Genomic DNA, 13,785 nt, shown 5'->3' on the forward strand with positions numbered 1-13,785 from the left:
GTCATCACAGATGTCCTTTGCGGCAATGTTGTTGTTGGTGAGAGCCAATATGACCCACCAATGGAAGTACCTGGCTTCATTGCTCAGTTGATTGCCTTGAACCATCCACGCCAAATCCCTGCTGGCAGTGCCCTTGTACTGGAGTGTCACACAGCTCACATTGCTTGCAAGTTTACTACTGAGCTGAAGGAAAAGATTGATTGCCATTCTGTTAAGAAGCTGGAAAATGATCCTAAATTCTTGAACTCTGGTGATGCTGCCATTTGTTGATGTGGTTCCTGGCAAGCCATGTATTTTGAGTACTCCTCTGACTATCCTCCTCTGGGTCCTTTTGCTATTGGTAATGCTGTGGGTGGCATCAAAGCAGTGGACAAGAAAGCTGCTGGGAGCTGGTAAGGTCCCCAAGTCCCCCAATAACTCAGAAGGCTAAATGAATAGCATCCCTAATTCCTGCCATCCCACTCTTAATCAGTTATGGAAGAACAATCTCAACACTGTTTCAACTGGCCATTAAATTTAATAGTTAAAGATTGGCTAATGATAATGATACACTGTAAAACCTTTAAAAGAAAAGGAGAATGTTTTGTGGGCCTTTTTTGTTTTCTGTTTTTGCATGTGGCGGTTTTATTAGTTTTTTTTTTTAATCAGTGATTTTTAATGAAAACAACTTGACCAAATATTTGTCACAGAATTTGAGACCCAGCAAAACAAAGCTTAATGAGAAAATATATTTCAAAAACATTTGTAAAATTAAAATGAAATTCTTCATCAAATCTAAGCCATAAAAATAAACATTTTATCCTGTGTCTTTGGATCTTCATCTCTGAAAGCCCCCATAACATGTAAAACTTACATTAAATAAATTTGTTATGCTTTTTTCTTGTTAATCTTTCTTATCTATGGGTGAGAAAAATATTACTTTTTCTCCTCTATAAGCTCAAAATACTTATTATATATTGATTGAGACACAGCAGCAAATATTTGTGGATCAGCACAAGTCTCTGGAACCAAGTCTTTTGGAAAGAGTGGTTGATCAAAGTATTTTTATTTGGCCAGTGTCAAAAGATAGCTTTAAAATAATATAACTAGTTTTCAAATATGTGCTATAAATTAGCTCCAAATAAATATAAATTTTGAAAATAATGTAGGTTTCTAATTGTTCTCTTCCTAGACGGTGTCTATGTAGAGAAGTAAAACAAAATAAACTGTTTTTACCGGCTCAGCTCTCATCTGCAGAATTTTTATCCCCAATGACACTTCTAGCTCCTACTCCAGTCTTGCTGGAATACTCATGAAATCTCAGAAAGTGTCTAATATAGTGTCCTTCGAAGACATTGATAGTATGCACCTATCTGACTCTGAGGTTGGCTACAAGGATCTCAGGTCACTTTTTGCAAAGGCTCCAGGCTGTTCCAAGGGGAAATGACCCTCCCAAAGTGGGTAGTCCTTGCTCCTTGCTTGAACTGCAGGGGATGAATAGAAGAGAAAATGGTCTAGATATTCTGAGTGATTTACATTATGATAACCTCGAGATTATATTTACTTCTGCCTGTGGGTCAAGTGTCATTAATCTCTCTTAAAATAAAAATTTTCCCAAGAAGAGCTTAGTCCTTCCTGTAATAGAGCTAAAGAAACTTTCTAAAATGTGACAAATTATACATACTTTTTCAGCTTTAGTTATATATTTGATATATTTGATCTGGAACTTCTTGATATGCTAATATAGGTAAAATAGTAAAATTAAAGGTTATTGGAATTTTCCTCTTTTTTTTAGAAGACATGTTCCTTTTTAATTAAACTTTTAAGTTCAGGGGTACGCGTGCCAGTTTGTTACACAGGTAAACGTGTGTCATAGGGGCTTGTTACACAGATTATTGTATCATGCAGGTGTCAAGCCTAGTACTAATCAGTAAGTTTTCCTGATCCTCTCCCTCCTCCCCACCTCCAACTTCCAATAAGCCCCAGTGTGTGTTGTTCCCCTTTATGTGTCCATGTGTTATAATTTAAGTCCCACTTGTAAGTGAGAACATGTGGTATTTGGTTTTCCGTTCCTGTGTTAGATTGCTAAGGATAATGCCCTTCAGATCCATCCATGTTCCTGCCAAGAATATGATCTTGTTCTTTTATATGGCTGCACAGTATTCCATGGTATATACATATCACATTTTCTTTACCCAGACTATCACTGATGGGCATTTAGGTTGATTGGCTGTAAGAATTTTTCTATATGTGCTATTATATCCTAATAGACATATTTATATTTAACATGTGCAGAAAACCATATAAACACACAGCAAATCAGAAGGTCTGTTTTACTCTAGAAGTTTCTGACGTACCAACACATAATACCAAAATATATACAATTTTTTCCATAGCAGTACAGCAACAATCATTCAAGATTTAAAGATTGTCTTTACAAAGCTTCTTATAATCATAAATTAATTTCCTAAATGAAAAAAATTCCCCATTGTTATTTTTTCCATTATCAACTGCTAAGCACTCATCTCTTCAAGTGAGAAACATTCCTTTTGTCCTAGATATACCTATATCATCTACACTTCTCCAGGTATATTCCCACAATGACCTCAACCTCACTCTGCTTCCAGCGGCACACTGCTTTAATTTTTGTCTCTTGTCATCTCTGTTGGACATACATTTCAGATAACTAGTGGTGTGAAAAAGCACTTAGGTTCTTCCTATCTGTGAAATTCTGTGTTCTATGACCAGAGATAAATCATCCACAGACAAGGAAGTCTTTTTATGTTGTTCTTCTTGGGTCTATTTAGATTCAAGCATTTACTGAATCATATGATGTGGGGTTAAACTCTTTTCTAGAAGATCCAATAACGTGGGAATATAAAATTATAAAAGTTCATATATAAGTAAAATAATCGAAAGTATTGTATAACAGTAAGAAAAAGGAGAGCATGACTCACTGAGAATAATGGGCAGTGTAAATCATACTAAATATTCCTAAACAATTAGGATGATAGAGAATATTTTCATTTCGAAGGACTAATCTCTCAAACACTGATTTTTTAATAAATAAACTTTAAAAAAATATTTTACTTTGAAGTATTTTGAGAAATGAGTATTATTTTTTGTCTCCTTTTCATTTTTTTAAAGTTATACTTTAAGTTCTGGGATGATTTTTGTCAGTAATTACTTGCTTGAGAAGAGTTTCTTATTATTAAATGTTAAGGTTAGGTTAACTCTCTTTGTGCATATGGAAATGTAGAGGCTCAATAGTATCTCATTTTCCACATTGTAGGTAATGATACTTTCTTTCCCCTTTGTTATTAAAGTTTCAGCTGTCACTTTAGCAGGACTACACTTCCAATGTGGAATCAACTGTTTTGAAAGAAGAGATAAAAGTCCAATTTTTACTATGTTAAAACATAAGTCTTAAAAGATGGAGTGGATATACTTTACCCTATTCCTCTACTAATTACAGATCAAAACCTCAGACATTATATGTAAAAGAAACATAAGAAGACTCTGAAAGTGGAGACAAGATTGGCTAGGGACCATGGGACCAAAGAATGACAGCAGTGTGTTTCCTGAGTTTCTCTTTTATCTCATACATCCTGGATCAGATGCTAGAGAAACCAGCAACCCAGAAATATTATCAGTGTAGCAAAGAGATTTTCCCAAGAAAAGTCTGCTCTCAGGTTTTTTTCCCAAGAAAAGCCTAGCAAGACAGAAAACTTTTAAATAATAACAGTGCAACTCCAGTCAAACATTTATGGAAAGAAAGAAAAAGCCTGCAGTCTCACCCCAACCCCATCAGCAAAGGCTAGAAAGGAGTTTGGACTCCACCCTCATTGATAGAAACATGGTACACAAATTCCCCCACATGATTGTATCAGAGAATGCTGAGTAAGAAACCAAGACCTTTATTTTTGTTCCAAGGTAACTCCTGTCACCCCTTCGTAGAGTCAGTGGAGACCATGCAGGCAATCAATCTACATGCTGACCCAGCTGTTACAAGACACTCAATTCCCTCTTGCCATGTTAGTGTCTGTATCAGACAGGGTTCTCTAGAGGGACAGAACTAATATGGTAGATATATAGAAGGGAGTTTATTAAGGAGTATTAACTCACACAATCACAACATTCCACAATAGGCTGTATGCAAGCTGAGGAGCAAGGAAGCAAGTCTGAGTCCCAAAGCTGAAGAACTTGGATTCTGATGTTTGAGAGCAGGAAGCATCCAGCACAGGAGAAAGATGTAGGCTGGGAGGCTAAGCTAGTCTCATCTCTCCACATTCTTCTGCTCGCTTTTTATTCTGGCTGTACTGGCAGCTGATTAGATGGCACCCACCTGGATTGAGGGTGGGTCTGCCTCTCCCAGTTCACTGACTCAAAAGTTAATCTCCTTTAGCAACACCCTCACAGATTCACTCAGGAAAAATACTTTGCATCCTTCAACCCAATCAAGTTGATACTCACTATTAACCGTCACAGTGTCCAAAGAAAATTAATAGGAAAAATAAAGGACATTTAGGACCTCAAGCAATAATGAAAACTGCCTCCTCCTTCTGTCTAGTCTCAGTAGAGGTCATGTGGGACAAAGTAACAAGGTACCTCTCCTCCTCCCAGGTAGGATGATGCCCTCAGAGACCTAGTGGGAACCTAAACACCTATCCCTGCTGATCAGAAACAGAGTACACCTTCCACTTTGGGTATCAATGAAGGCTACCCTCACCTGGCAGTAATGAGGTACCATATCTGCCAGAGTGGTACCAGAGAAGTCCTGCTGAAACAGAAGATTTAAATAAGATCTGGATTCTCATAGCCTAATATTCAATCTGTCCAGAATACAGTAGAAATGTACTTATCATACCAAGAACCAGGACAATCAATTTGAATGGGAAAAGACAAATACAGCCCAACTGAACAGACTCTCAGGGATATGTGAACCTGTAGCAAAGGATCAAACATCTGTATCATTTGAGTCCCATGAGCATATAAAGATGGTGATACTAAAACAGTACTTAAAAGAATGTCTGCAAATTTACCAATTTTGGCAAAAGACACAAATTACATACACAAGGTTAGTGTAAGCATAATAGAACTTGTGTCCCATTTCCGTGCTGTCCAAGCTTTCATTACTTTTTCATTCACGAAAGGAAGGAGAGGGAAGAAGAGGAAGAGGAAGAGGAGGAGGAGGAGGAATGGAGGGAAGGAGGAGGTGAAGAAGAAGGAGGAGGAGAAGTAGGAGGAGGAGGAGGAGGAAGAGGAGAAAGAGAAAGAAGAGAAGGAGAAGGAAGGGGGAGGAGGAGGAGAAGAAGGAGGAGGAGGAAGAGGAAAAGGAGGATGAGGAAGAGGATGAGGAAGAGAAGGAAGAGGAGGAGGAAGGGGAAGACGGGAAGAAGAAGGAGGAGAAAAGGAGGAGGAGGAAGAGGAGAAGGAGGAAGTGGGGAGGAGGAGGAAAAGAAGGAGGAGAAGAAGGAGGAGGAAGAAGAGGAGGAAGAGAAGAGGAGGAAAAGAAGAAGGAGGAGGAGAAGGAGGAGGAGGAAGAGGAGATGGAGGAGGAAGAAGAGGAGGAGGAAGAGGGGAAGAAAGAATGAACACAGAAGAAGGAGAAGGAGGGGAAGGAGATGAAGTTGAATAAGAATAAAAAGCAGCAGCAGTTTAGTGTACCTTAAACAGGATGAATCCATCAAATTCCATGCTAAGATGCATTATATCATACTTATGAAATCTCAAGCATAAAAAAATTGAAAGCAGCAAGAACTACATCCTAGCTATAGTTTGAATAATAGCAAATTTATCATAAAAAAATCATGGAGGCCAGAAGAAAGTGGTACGTTTTTCAAGTGCTGAAAGAAAAAAAATGATTAACCTAGAATCTAATATTCAGTGAAAACATCCTTCAGGAATAAAGAAGAAAGCAAAATATTCTGAGATAAAGAAAAACTAAGGAAATTTCTAGCCAGCAGTGCTATCCTTAAGGGAAAAAAAGACTGAAGAAAGTTCTTTTTTAGAACAGAAAGAAAATGATTCAATAAAAAGAATCTTGAAACATCATAGAGGAAAAGCAACAGAAAGAGTAAAAATCTATGTGGTAATACAATAGGTTTTTCTCTTCTTCTTTAGTGTTCTAACTTATGTTTGAAGAAACACTTATGACACTGTGTGAAGTGGTTCTTTTTAAATTTTTAACCTTTATGGATATATAAGTATTTTGATACAGCCAGGTAATGCATAATAATCACATCAGGGTAAATGGAGCGCCCATCATTTAAAGTGTTTGTCCTTTGTGTTACAAACAATCTAATTACACTCTTTTAGTTAAAGTTTACAATAAATTGTTGACTGTAACCACCCTGTTGTGCTATCAAATACTAGATCTTATTCATTCTAATTACACTTTTGTACCCATGAACCATCCCCACTTACTCTCTTCCCCACTACCCTTCCCAGCCTTTAGTAACCATTATTTTGTTCCCTATCTCTAAGAGTTCAATTATTTTTTACTTTTTAGCTTCCATAAATGAGTGAAAAATGTTGTTTGTCTCTTCATGCCTCACTTATTTCACTTAACACAATGTCTTCCAGTTCCACCACTGTTACACGTGTCAGGGTCTCATTATTTTTTATGGCTGAATAATACTCCATTGTGTGTATCTATCACATTTTCTCTATCCATCCATCTTTTAGGGACACTTAGGTTGCTCCAGTATCTTTGCTATTGTGAATAGCGCAACAATAAACAGGAGAGTGCAGATATCTCTTCAATACGCTGATTTCCTTTCTGTGGGATATATACGTAGCAGTGGGATTGCAGGATCATGAAGTAGTTCGTCACGCATGTAGAAGAAAAATTTAAGACAGTTTTATTACAATCAGAGGAAATGAAAAGGACTTAAAGAGATTTAAGATGACTATATTTCACTCAAATTGATAAAATATCAAGCTAGATAGGTAAATTATATATATATAATATTTCTATTTTGATTTTTGTTTATAATATTTCCATTTTGATTTATTCAATATGTTTTTGAGTGTATGTCTTTTTGTGTATATCTATTTTTGTGACTATTCTGGGTATATTACATTACATACCCAGAATAGTCACTAAAAAGAGATATGCACAAAATATATATTATATTACATTCTGGTTATTTTAAATTATATACCCAGAATAGTCACTAAAAATAGATATGCACAAAAAGAGATATACTCAAAAACACATGAGATAAATCAATATAGAAGCCTAAAAATACTGTCCAAGTAGCCCAAAGAAAAGTAGAAAAAGTAAAATAGAGAAGTAAAAAATAGAACAATTAGAACACAAGAAAATAAAATGTCAAGATATAGCCCTAATATATCAGTAATTATATCAAACATAAACTGCTAAATAGACCAGTTAAAAGACAGAGGTTGGAAGATGATTACTATCGAATCAAAACAATGCTTGAATGGATTTCAAGAGCATTGTGCACCTCAACAGAGCATCAGAGAGTGCAGTTGTCATAGTGACTCAATCACTTGTTTCAGGAAGGAACAGCCTCAGTTGTATCATCATGGGTCTCATAAAAGCCATCAACAGTAATAGCACCAGCAAAATACAGAACTCAAGTGGCCTAAATGACATACACCATTGAGGGAGCAGAAAAAAATGACAAAAATTAGTGAGCATACCTGAGACCATCTTGGCTTTTTATATAGAGACTGTATGAAGTCAACATTTATTAAGTTAATGGGGTACAGAGAATACTATAATAAGCTGGCACTTTACATTCTGTCAGTATTAATGTTTTACTTTCCTTCATCAAAGTTTTTACCAAAGGAAAGAGGGAAAAAGAAAAATGTCCACGTAAATATGCCCACAATACAATTCACAGAATTTTTTCAACAAAATGCAAAAAAAGAAAAAGAATTAGGCACAATTTCAGGAGATGCTAAGTTACAGACGAGCAAGTAAACTAAAATAAATTGAGCCTCACTTCAGCACAATAATGTACCAGGAGCTTCACTATAATTAGATGTGATTAGACTCCTGATTGACATAAAATGGTAGACATGTAACCAAATTCAAACAGGACTAATTTATGTCGGTGACACATTATAGTAGTCCAGTTAATGAATATAAGCCTACAGTTGAAACCCATAACCTAAGGGTATGGGTATTTTTCATGGCATTTATGAGAAAAGAAAAAGGAGAGATGAATACAAGTGATAAATCTCAGACCTATATTACAAACTGCAAAGCCAGATGCAGTAAATGAAGGATATCTTCCCAATGCAACACACAAATTTGACAAACGGGCATAACGTGGGGATTCAAAAACAGCTGGACAACTGTTCACACATGCACAAAAAAATGAGAACATTTAAAAAATAATTTCCTTGTCTTGGTGAAAATTTTAACTCCTATGAATTTTATTTTACTTTGGAATAAAAGCAATACACAGGTAAACAAATAAGGAAAAAAATATAGTTAGTGAGATATTTCTCTGAAGAAAATAAAGGTATGCTAAGACAACCAACAACAATGGAAAAGATATTTACATAAAACAGAGCTTGCTGCTTGTCACCGATAAAAGGTGGTACCAAAATTAAATAAACACACACACACACACACACACACACACAGAACTCGGCTTCTTAATCTTTTGTTTCTAACTTCTCTGTCAACTACAATAATTTTCATGCCAAAAAGAATGAACAAACTTTGATAGAATACATTTTTAAGTCCAAGTTTGGTAAGATAATAATAAAACTGTACTTTATCATTTAACTCCAAAATATGTTATATATGAAATGGAATACATGATATATCAGGTAAAAACGCTGTCATCAGAGTAGACTGGTGATGGATCAAATCTAATATGAAGCATCTGATAGCAATAAATACAAAATCTCTCTCTCGTGGCCAAAAAAGCCACAACTGTGTAAGTCCCAGGATAAGGAAAACATTCTATTTTTTATATCCTGTCTTATCACCAGACAAGGTCATTATAAAATTTGAGTGATGAAAGACTGAGAGCAGAGATGAAAATAGCAACAGCTATGTTCGATGGGGATGGGGTGATGTGGACTTGGTAAGAAGCCAAAATCTTGTCAGTGATGAAGGAGAGATTGGTTTGGTCAGATACTGTGTTTATTTTTAAATAACTATCAAATTGAAGCATGGAAACAAAGCAGCAGAATCACTAGAAAAGTCAATAATTAAATTACAAGAAGACAAAACACAGGTTCGTCATTAGACATATCAACAATTTGGACAAATACTTATGGACAGAATTTCTGTTGTACAAGAATCTTTTTAAAAGACTGATAGCTTCACTTCTGTACCTAAAATATAATATGACATCATGCAGCTTAGCATTATCATATAAAAACTTAGAGAGTTCATTTTATAGAAAGCCCAGTTTGAGTTAATAGTGGCATGCCAAATAATAATAATAATAATAATAATAATAATGTGATTTGTTAGCATGTATGAAGAGAAATAGTAAATAAAGAGTTACAATGTGTTGTTGGTATTTTACTACTGTGCTCTAGTTCAAATATCCATAAAGTTTAGTACTGGCAACCATAACTTAAGATAGGAAAAAGCCAAGCAGGGTTTTCCTAGGACAGTATACCTAAAGAAGAATGAAATTAAACATTTATTCAGGAGCAATAGAAAAGCCTAAGTAAAACCAAGGTAGTTGGGTTCAAATATTTGAAAAGCTATCATAAGAGAATATTGATTTGTTCTATGCAGTCTCAAAATGTAGATCTATGACTAGTGGTTGACCTAAAAGCAATACACATTTTAATTAAATAAATAAACTCTTCAATAACTGTTTTTCAAAATTAAATGAGCTAGATCAGGATACAGTGAATTAAAAGCACAGATTGTAATAAAAGCCTTATAGGGAGAAAACTCAAATAGTGAATAAGGCAAAAAACATTAAATTAGATATTGTATAATGGACTGGGACTGTTTTGACTCTAAGATTCTATAATTTTGGTTATTAAATGTCAAAGTGACCAAGTTGAACTTTTGACTTTATGTCCTTGACTCAGCATTTGCAGAAGTATAGAATGGAATAACATAAAGAAAATGAAATATACAAAGGGCAAAGGTAATTCCAAGGGAAATTCTGTTCCAGTTGGGTCTTTTTTCATCTTGCCCATCATTATCACTACTATAGTCATATAACTCTCTTTAAAATTCTTCATTGGTTCTACACATTCCATTCAGTCTAACTTCTCAGCCGGTCATTCAAATGTTCTGAATAATGAATTAATCTATAATGACTCTCCAACCCTAGCTTTTGAGTCAAGTCAAATTTATTTTTATCTTTCAATTCATTCTTCCCCACCAGAGTGTTCTCTATTCTTACCTACTTTGCTCCCTCTAATATATGTAACAGAATAATGGACAGAGAGAAGCAAATTCTTAGCAAATAATTGCCGAGTTAGTCAACAGCTGACTATGCTCAAGGGCCTATAGCTGCATTTTAGAGTTGGACTCTCATAAAGTTCACTTTCTTTCCTCCCAATTTAAAAACATCTATTTAGTTTTGGGATCCCTAATGAAGTTATAATGTACTTGTCTACCAGTTTGTACCTAGAAATAACCAGTTTTAATCACAGAAACAAATACCTAAAAACTAGAGGTACAAGAGCTCTTTCCCTAAAGAAATGCATAATCAAAGACAGAAGAGAAAAAGAAGAGTGTGAAATGCTACAACATGGCAAGTTTCATATGTACCAGGGAAACCCTTAAGAGTGGTACTTCTCATCTTCTTGTGAAAATCAGTTAACAACTTGTAAAAGGTAGTATATCCAAGTTGGCCTGAATAGGAAGACTTAGCCCAGCAAGGAAGTCTGGTAAAGGAGCTGTGAACAAGGAAAACTGTATGTACAAAGGGCCAGAAACAAGAGGGAGAGGTATATTCAGTGACCTGAAAATTTTTCACTATAAAGGAGAAGATATGCATAATAAAGTTGTAGAAATAACAAAGAGATTATGAAAAATCTTTGATGCTAAAAAGTTTCATTTTTTTTTTGGTAAGTGATAACCCAAAAGACAGTTTCTAAGACCGTGTTCTAAGACAGTTTCTAACATTCATTTCTAAGACATGTTTGAATCAATGAAGGAGGATGTCTGGTATCTCACAATTAGAGACTTTTATCTTTAAGACTTCAAACTTAAATTTAACCACATTTAATTCACTGGTATTGCTAGTGCTAAGCTATTACTGATAACACTTCAGTTGTTATCCAATGAACAACCTAGATGCAAATCAGCCACATGAGACACAACTCAGAACATGTCCCTAGAAGATGGAACCCATGAAGCACTTCCCCTTGGAATCATTGTGGCAAATGGTGGTCTACTTCTTCCTACCTTCCAACCAGTAAGAGCCAGGAACTTTGTCTTCCCTGGTCTAGGGAAATACTTTATCAATGTAAACCAAAAATAAAATTCCAAGGGCTCCCCAACCATCTGAATAGACTCCTCCTCTCAGCCAAGGGCATTCCAAAGCTAATCTGAAAACTAGTTCAGGCCAAGATGGGAAGGGAGGGCCAGACATAGCTCATTATACTCTTCTCCCTTTTGGTATTACTGATAGAACAGACTGTTTAATAAGAAACATTTATTATCTATTCTTTGAAGGCCACTACCTGGAAGCTCAATTGCATAATAAAACTTTGGTATCCACAACCCCTTATCATAACCCAGATACTCACTTGTATTAATGATAACCAATTGCCAATCAGAAAATCATTGAATCCACCTATGACTTGGAAGTCCCCACTTCCAGTTATCCTACCTTTCCAGACTGAACTAAGGTACATCTGACATGTTTTGCTTGATGTTTTATGGCTCCCTAAAATGTATAAAACCAAGCTGTACCCTAACTACATTTAGCATACATTCTCAGGATCTCCTGAGGGCCATTGGTCCCTCAAATTTGGCTCAGAATAAATCTCTTCAAATATTTTAGAGTTTGTCTTTTTGTTGACATCAATAAAGATAGGAAGTAAGATAGATAAAGGGTATGAAAAAAACTCAGAAAGTTGAAGACAGAACAAGCCCTCAAGGTAGAGTTGTCTGTGAGTGCCCAGAATATTCTTCCTGTGTAATTCTCTGCAGATGTTCCTCTTTCTCCTACTCTCTGCCTTTTGCTCTTGACTATCTATATTTTCCCACCCAAGCCAGCTCTAATAACCAAAGTAGTCAACCAGCCTTGTATGTCTGTTGTGTGTGTGTGTTTGTATGTGTATGTGATTTCCTAAGGGTATGGTTATTGTGTTGTCAATCTACCTTTGGAGAATTAGTTAGGGTCAATTCAATAGACTAAACTATAAAACATCCACTATTTCATTCGAGGGGATCTTAAACTAAGGAGGAAAAGACTTGCATTTTAAGGATGTAAAGCAGAGGAAGGTTGAGTGTGACACATACAGTACTTCTTTTGTTTTCCTTCCTCCTTTTCTTTGTTATAAGCAGTTTTTCTACCCAATTCCCTTCCACTAACCTTCACCTTGTGGGGAAATTAGAAAGTGGAAACATATAACCTGTAAGAAATTGTGATTACAAGCTGGGCACAGTGGCTCACACGTATAATACCAACACTTTGGGAGGCGGAGGTAGGGGTATTGCTTGAAGCTAGGAGTTTGGGATAAGCCTGAGGAATAACACAAGACCCCGTCTCTAGGAAAAATGTAAAAATTACCCTGTGGTATGGTGGCATGTGCTTGCAGTCCCAGCTCTTAGGGAGGCTGAGGAGAAATAATTGCTTGATCCCAGGAGTTTGAGCTGCAGTATGCCATGATCGTGCCACTGCACTTCAGCCTAGGTGCCAGAGGGAGACCCTTTCTCGAAAGAAGAAAATTGGGACTACATTTCCATGGAGAGCAGAATTAGAGAACAGTGCAATTAAACACAGAAAGCCAAAGAATTAAAAACAGCCTAAAAAATTGAATAGTAGTTTGCTTTAAAGAGTTATTTTAAACATACTTAATTTCAAAATCACTGTTTTTAAGACCAAACATAAAGAGAAAACTCAAGATAAGAAGGTAATCGATGATTTATAATCATATTTGTTATTTTCCTTGTAGAATTACACCCTGCGCTTGTATACCTTTGGTCAACTTTTACTAACTGAAATATAAGCTGTTATTTTGGGCTTCAACTTCCTCTACAGAAATGTCTTTTTAATGGGGAAAAGTATCTTCTTGTCTGACAAATGCACAATGCATAAAATATTAAAGATTTTAAAATAGCAAAGTGGTATGATCCCAGAGAGAGAACTTCTTTTTACACATGGTATGTCCCTTTTCAAAACAGATATGTTCTGTCATCTCTGAAATTCAGGACAGGATTTAGTCTCCTTGACCTTAACCAACCTGTGCAATAAACCAACAAATATTTAAGCAATGTTTCCAATAGCAACAACCTTTAACAACAAAGAAATAAAATTCCAACTCCAATTAATAAAATGCAACTTCAATATCAAACTATTAAATACTTTTTCTAAAAAACCCATGAATTCAGTGAAAAAGAAATTCTCTTAATGAAAATATTATTAGTATAAATGAACCATAGCCAAGGGAGTCTAAAGCTCTTTAAAAATAATGTTTAATGTTGAACATATGAATAATTAATATAAAACATTTTAAGGATAAAACATTGATTTAAAAGATATTATTAATCACAAATATCAGACATTAAAGGTATTAAAAAAACAGATTTAAATAATTCCCACTATTTGGAATCTGGCAGAGCAAAATTAAATGTTTAAGAAGCAAATTGAGGCCGAGCGCAGTGGC

The 13,785-nt window shown here is 35.5% G+C and overlaps 1 pseudogene; it reads left to right on the plus strand.

Annotated features, from left to right (window-relative positions):
- Positions 1-288: 288 nt before the first annotated feature.
- The window catches only part of LOC144580328 (uncharacterized), a 131,677-nt pseudogene continuing 118,180 nt past the window's right edge, over positions 289-13,785 (plus strand).

Source organism: Callithrix jacchus, chromosome 19, assembly GCF_049354715.1.
Source record: "Callithrix jacchus isolate 240 chromosome 19, calJac240_pri, whole genome shotgun sequence".
Classification (NCBI taxonomy): Eukaryota; Metazoa; Chordata; class Mammalia; order Primates; family Cebidae; genus Callithrix; species Callithrix jacchus.